Here is a 7,479-nt window from a genome sequence, read left to right as displayed (position 1 = left end):
GTGAGTTGTTTTTTTTTTTTTTTTAAACCATAAACCTTATTTTGTCAAAATACAAAGAAACACATATAAGTGGTTTACATATTATGGTAGCCCAGTTTGTGCTGAATACAATGTAATAAGTCTCTTGTCAATATTATATTTTAAAAGCAGCTAAAATAAAATGTGAGCGTCAAAATCTCTCAATCAAAAACCCTCAGACTCCAGAGGGTTAACTCGACCGAGAGAGAGAGAGAGAGAGAGATCATCATCTTTTCTCTGCTTGTGTTCTATATGTGGATCTTCTATGGTTGTTGTTCAGCCTGCATACATTTACTAGGTAACAAAATGTTTAATTAGTTTTTTTTGTATAAAACATTTCTGTTTGATCATTTTTAATTAAAATATAAATAAATAAATAAATAAATAAATAAATAAATAAATAAATAAATATAAAAGAGGCGAAATTAATCCTCCAGTGCAACACACGTTATGTAGATAGATAGATAGATAGATAGATAGATAGATAGATAGATAGATAGATAGATAGATAGATAGATAGATAGACAGACAGAGTAATATTTGAAAAGTACCAGACTCAAGGTTCAATACATTACAGGAAACTGAGTGTTCTGGTCTCCATATGGATGCATGGGTTTAAATCCCACTTCTGACACTAACTTCATTTTCAGGCAGATGGATATATAAATTAGAGAGATCAATAGATTGATAGGAAAGATGAGCAGGCATATATATGCATTCAGACAGAAAAAAAGATAAGACTGATGTAGATAGATAAGAAACACAAAAGAAGAATAGATAAGACAAACAAGTAGACAGAAACTTGCAAAAATAGTTTTTTCAGCCACTAAGGGGATAAAAACACAGGCTTGTATGTCAGGATCGCCGAGCGGTCTAAGGCGCCAGACTCAAGGTTCAATACCTTCCAGGAAACTGAGTGTTCTGGTCTCCACATGGAGGCGTGGGTTCGAATCCCACTTCTGACAGTGACTTTATTTTCATTAGAAATCAAAACAATAATGAAATAATTATTCCCCTTTGTATTTCAAACACAGACATACAGAATAAACAAGTAGATGGTTACCAAATAGTGGGAAAAACAGCCAGAAAAAAACTGTTAATACAGACTAGCAGGAAGATGGATATATAAATTAGACAGATCGATAGGAAAAACCCAGCCAATAGGGTTGCACAAGCCAGTGCACTCTTAGTGCCGGTCCCAATTACTATTACTGGTAAAGGGAGAGAGGTAGCTGATATGATGGAGAGGAGAAAGGTACATATGTTGTGTGTTCAGGAGACCAAGTGGAAAGGGAGTAAGGCTCGTTAGTAAAAACAGGTATGTAGTTCCTTTTATTGATGTGTTCTGCCTACACAAATTCATTCCATTGAAGATGCATCTAAAATCGATGCTTGATGTTTAGACCTAATATGTATGTCATATGCACCTTTGTTATTTAATCTATTTTTGAACATAACACATACAATTTACAATTTATATAATAATAATTATATTTTTGCTGAGATTACCCGACAATTTGAGAAAATTCATTGTGTTTTTGTGATCGTTCTAAAAAAAATAAAAAATTAAAATTATATCAGAGTAACACTGACCTTAAAACAAGTGAATGTTTTCTTCAAATGCACTGTATAGTGTCTTATCTGTATCCATCAATGTTCCCTGACCAGCCTTGAACATACACTGATTGATTGATTGTTCTTTATTGGGAAGTGTTCACCTGTTTGGTGACAGGGGGCGCTGCAGCGCTGCTCAGAAAATACAGAGACTCTGTACAGTAAAACCTCGTGTACGAGCATAGTTCGTTCTTGAAAATTGCTCATGTGTCCATTTGCTCGTACGTTCGAACCGATTTTCTCCGTAAGAATGAATGTAAAAGCGATTTAATCCGCTCGAGATCTCATTCGATCGCTTATTTCTGCACTTAAAAAGTATTTGTACTGTTCTGCACATTACCGTAATGTAAACATAATTGAACACTTAATCATGTGGTAGTGGTTAATTGCGAGTGTGAGATGCGTATCATGCTCGAAACTTCTCGGTTTCCATGGTAATTCTATTTACTTTCCTTTTCACAGCACCATCACTGATTTTCTGGGGAGACATTTTTCAAGATTTCTAGTGAAATAAAAATATAACACAAAAAAGTTATGTTTTTGCTGCACTGAACAACGAGAGCGACCGAGTGATACGTCATCATCTAAGCGACTGATGCTTCACTCACCAAAACGGGAACCTGCAGCATGGGTTTGCTCGTGCCTCAAATTTGCTAGTGAAATAGGGTAAAATTTCGAGCAAGGTCGCTCAGATTCTCCGCTTTGCTCGTACTATAGGTTGTTTGTACAATGGGGTTTTACTGTACTACATTTTCTATATACTTTGTAACATAAAGTCGCAGTCTTGCACTTCAACGATTTAAATGACGCCATCGCACAATGATGTCATGGTGTTACTTAGCAACTTTTAGAAGGATATTAATTCATAGTCCATAACAGTTTTAAAATAAAGATACATTTTAATTTCCCTTTGACTGATCATCTCAGTTCATCTCCTCCAAGTCCTTTAGCGAGTCAAACCTGACAAAGCTTGGTAACATGTTATAGGAGGGTTATAATATAGTAATGTTAATTTGATGAGACAGACTCCACTTTGGACAAATTCAGTCTCCACATTAGACAATCAAAGATAGAACAGCTGCTAAAAGAGGCCACAAAGCAAGAGCGCTGCAACCATGACCTCGACGTGATTTGAACACACAATGTTTGGATCTGGAGTCAGATGCGCTAACGTTGTGCCAACAGGTCAGAGTTGCTGCAGGAACCTGCCTCATGGCACAGAGTTGGCTTTGCATGTTTCTCGTCACGGTTGTAATGACAAATGGAGTCTGATGGTCACGTTGCAGTCTCTGAAATTTTCCGCATTTAAAGTTCCTGATTGTTGGTGTAATTAAGATTCAAGAGTTAGTTTTCATATGTACAGGAAACAATCTGTTACACCATACAGTGAAATAATGAACTTAGTGTCAGTCATTTGTTCTGTGATGAAATGTCAAGTTTGTTTTCAAGTTTGTTTTTTTGCACAGAGACAAGTATTTTATTGAGGCCAGGTGTTGCAACAGCAGACATGTGAGTAGAGCCCGGATAGCTCAGTCGGTAGAGCATCAGACTTTTAATCTGAGGGTCCAGGGTTCAAGTCCCTGTTCGGGCGTTAAAAAGCTAATGGTTGTTGGTTCTTATTGGTGGAAAATCAAAAGTTTGTCTGAATCTTCCCTTTATGTCAAAATGCCATGACTCTTCCTCTGATATTCCAGATGTTTTCCTATCCTACCCATACATGAGTATATAATGCTTTAGTCTCACTGTGGTAAGCATCCTTTATGGTGGTAATTTTGACCAACAAATGGCTGTGACAATAGTCGTCTTTGTTTGAACCCAAAAGATATTCCCATGATCCTCCCATGCAAATATCATTGGTTTAAACATACTTTAACTGTGACATTATTTGACGTGTCACTGAAACTTGAATTGTGAATACATAGGGTTGTTTTTTACTCTGGACAGGCAACACAGAAGATGCTGTGGGTTTACAGAATAATTCAGAGTCACTGTTATATGAACAATAAAACATTTTATTTTTGATTACCGGAAAAACTACAAAGATGTCAAATAATAAAATGTAATAGATGCAAACACACAAAGGTACAAATAATATTTCAGAATTATATATATTTTAGCAAAGAAGGCACAGGTATTGAATTTGTATTTTGTTATTATTAATAAATCTGATTAAACATTTCAGGAGTTTATTTTCTGTATGTGGTTTGAACTATCGGTTGTGGTGAGGGTTTTTGTGTGTGTGTGTGTGTGTGTGTGTCTGAGTTTTAGCCTGTGCATCTCCCAGGATCTGATGTTTTAGGTGCCACCCAGTAAACTGCAGTGGATCCAGTAGAATGGGAATAATACAATCAGAGACACAGGGTTTATTTTTAATGTTTATGTGCCAATGTAGCTTTCAAAATGACCAAAAAAAAATGCTAATGTCTCTGTGGTGCAATCGGTCAGTGCGTTTGGCTGTTAACTGAAAGGTTGGTGGTTCGAGGCCCCCCAGGGATGTGATAGTGGCTTTTGTTAGACACCGTGCTGCACACCAACCTGAGCTGAGAGCAAGTGGAGGAACGAGTGACTGTTACTGGGTGGTGCGTCTTAGAAAAAGGCTTCTAGGTTTGAACAAGTTTAATACAAAACTAACTTTAAATATCAATATGATAAAAATAAAATGCTCCTGAATCCTGCATGTACACAAAACAGACCAATCCTGCGTCTGATCTACACTGTGTGACCAAATGTATTGGGACACGTGACTTTTCCACACCACATCAGTAAAGAGCTCCGTTTAGTCTAAATTTGACTAAAAAATAAAGAATAAATGAGAGATAATATTTCCAGAAATGTTGCAGTGAGCAGAATGGACCTTTCGCTAATGGTGTAGGAGACATCATCATTAGCCTCATGCTAGCCGGGTTTGCTAGCGCTGTTTTTGTGTTAACTAGTTTCTTAGAATATTTAATTGAAAGTTGACCAAAACCAAATACATTCGTCAGACACTTATATTGTGTTTATAACTCACTAAATGTAGAATATTTAGACTGAGGATGAAGACTATTAAAGCTAAGATTAGTTAGCTAGTTAGCCTAGCTCAGTGGTTCTCAAAGTGTGGGCCTCTAGTGGAGAATAAAGATATGACAGGTGGGCGCAATGAACGGCAGGATTTATTTATTTATTTATTTGTTCTTCATTAATAAATTTCACCATGAATAAAGTTCATACACACAAAGCAACACAAACAATGTTGTGAAAATCTATTCAATGGATAAATGTGTGACATTGATCACAAAAAACAAGCAAACAGGTAATTCAGCACAAGCAGACAAAAACGTAGATGGTAGAAGCAATAAACCAAAAATTCATCTTTAAAGAAAATATAATTGTGGTTTGTGTTATCCTGTTCCTTTTGCCACATCTTATTTTGAAACTTTTAGATGTTGCTAAACTGAAAATTAAATACAGATCTCATCTGTCAGAGTGACAGTATCAAGTCTACAACTCAGTTGTTAAAAGATGTATGCATTTGCTCTATTTTACACAGATTGCAAAGTGACAGAAAGGCAAAGTGATAACACAATTACACCTTTCTTTTCTATTTTTGTTTTTGATGCTAGTTGATGATCATTTAGAATTGGTTAGTTTAATAAATTAGACATTTTCAACTTGAAGTATTTTATTATACTTTTTAAGGTGACAGAGGACAAGTGGGTTTAAAATCCACCCTCTGAAGTGGTAAATGGCAGAAAAAGATTGAGAATCACTGCTAAAAAACACAAACAGAAGTCACATTAGTACAGAATGGAGCATAAAGCACGTCCGGATAGTGCCGCTAGAGGGCAGTGTGAGACTGAGAGTTGAGGATGTGAGCTGTGTGAAGCTGGGATCAATAGTCTGTTAAGGGGTGGGAAGAGGGAAAAGAAGGAAAGAAGACAGGAAAAGAGAAAAAGAGAAAGAAAAATGGAAGAAAAAGAAAAGGTAATGGAAACATGTCTTGCACATTTCTTATGGTTGTTGGCAGATTGATGTATATATTTTATAGCAAACTGCCTTTTGTGCTTCCCAGAGAGAATCTCTGATGTGAATGACGCTGGTTCGAATCCCTCAATAGTGCACACAAATACTGATGATGTGAATAAAAATACATCACTTGTCACTCATGTTCATTAATATCTTTGTGATTTGACTGATTTTTTACTGAAATTCCAATAAAGTGCATAAAATGCATGTTTATTTCTTTTGTTAATGTACTTATTTAACCTTTAACACTTTTTTAACAAAAGTCTCTTTTTCATTATATGGGACATGTTCTGTATTTATCTTTTATATTTATATTAATAATAATAATAATAATAATAATAATAATGAGGATGATAATGGGTTCAGGTTCACAGAATAATTCACGAGTCACTGTTCTATAAACAATAAAACATTTTATTTTTAATTACTGAAAATGCTACAATATTACAAATCAATGTATATATTAATAAAGGTTAATTAACAATAGATATAATCAAGTACAAAGATTTAAAAAATGATCCTAATTGGGTCTGAAACAACAACCTAATGATAAATAACTATAGATTATAATAGTAGTAAATCCACAAAATAAATGGTAAAATAATATCAAGTCTCTGAGTGACTCAAAACACCAGGAAGAAATGGTTAAAGGAGCAGAACTGGAAGAAACAGCAGGTCTGGATGCAGATGAAGGACTGGCTGAAGGAGATGAACTTTGACTACCAGGCTGTAAAGACACATATTGTATATTATGAACTTAAGCATAATAATGATGATAATAATGACATATGAAGATCTTTTAAATGACAGGAATCTGCATTGGTACATTTACATTAGGTTTGGCTGCTGAATTGTTGCTGAAGGATTCACCAAACCGTGACTTGTAAAATCATGTAAAATCACACATGTGCTGGAAATGTAAAGATCTGATTTCCCTTTTAAAGAAAACACAAATGATCTTCTATTCAATAAAAGACAATATGACTATAAAAGGCTTTGGGGACGTTCCAGAGATAATTGCGTGTGGAGTAAATACTGAAATATGAAAATAATGAATGAGCAGTGATAATGTAAGTGCAGGCTGTATAATGGTGGGGGTGGAGGTAGAGGGCGCTACAGCAGTAGGAGTGGAGTAAAGCAGGTGGAACACTTGCAGCAGGTGGAACACTTACGACCTGGTAAAAGAACAATAAAGAGTGTGGAAAACAGGTTTTATTTACCTTTTAGTCTTGGTATTTTTTTACAGATGTAAATAAGAAGAAACATTGCAAAATATACATACAGTGAGGAAAATAAGTATTTGAACACCCTGCTATTTTGCAAGTTCTCCCACTTAGAAATCATGGAGGGTCTGAAATTGTCATCGAGGTGCATGTCCACTGTGAGAGACATAATCTAAAATAAAAAATCCAGAAATCACAATGTATGATTTTTAAACTATTTATTTGTATGATACGGTTACAAACAACTGATGTATTTGGGAGTGTAGATGAGAGAGCTGGTCTCATATTGCTCCAAAAAAAATTATTAAGTTACTGAAAATAATTTGCATTGTTTAGTGGCTGTTTCTCTGATGTAGTGACTGTCAGAGTAATGAAAATACTCCACCATGTACAGTAATTGGGTAACAGTAGGTGGCGCAATAATGACATTGTTTATTCATGACAAACACAAAGGTGAATGAGAGAGATCTCAAAGTGAGCTACCTAGTAGCTGAACTCGTAGCCTAATCAAAAAAAGCCCCACACTGTGGCAGAGACATTAATGCTACCTGCCTGCAAAGCCGCTGTCAACAAGATGCTCGTCCCTGATGCAGTTAAAGAAATAAAAGATTTTTGTAAA

At 35.4% G+C, this 7,479-nt stretch overlaps 2 non-coding genes across 2 annotated transcripts; both read left to right on the top strand.

Moving 5' to 3' along the window:
• The first annotated feature begins 872 nt into the window (after positions 1-872).
• On the top strand, positions 873-983 carry trnal-caa. The gene is made up of 2 exons: positions 873-910; positions 938-983. It is a non-coding gene; the product is annotated as a tRNA-Leu (tRNA).
• A 2,167-nt stretch (positions 984-3,150) lies between these two features.
• Positions 3,151-3,223, top strand: trnak-uuu. The gene has a single exon. It is a non-coding gene; the product is annotated as a tRNA-Lys (tRNA).
• Positions 3,224-7,479: the final 4,256 nt, after the last annotated feature.

This window comes from Silurus meridionalis, unplaced genomic scaffold, assembly GCF_014805685.1.
Source record: "Silurus meridionalis isolate SWU-2019-XX unplaced genomic scaffold, ASM1480568v1 Scaffold539, whole genome shotgun sequence".
Lineage (NCBI taxonomy): Eukaryota > Metazoa > Chordata > Actinopteri > Siluriformes > Siluridae > Silurus > Silurus meridionalis.
Note: the sequence above shows the minus strand (reverse complement) of the source record. Positions and strands in the feature narration are given on the sequence as shown.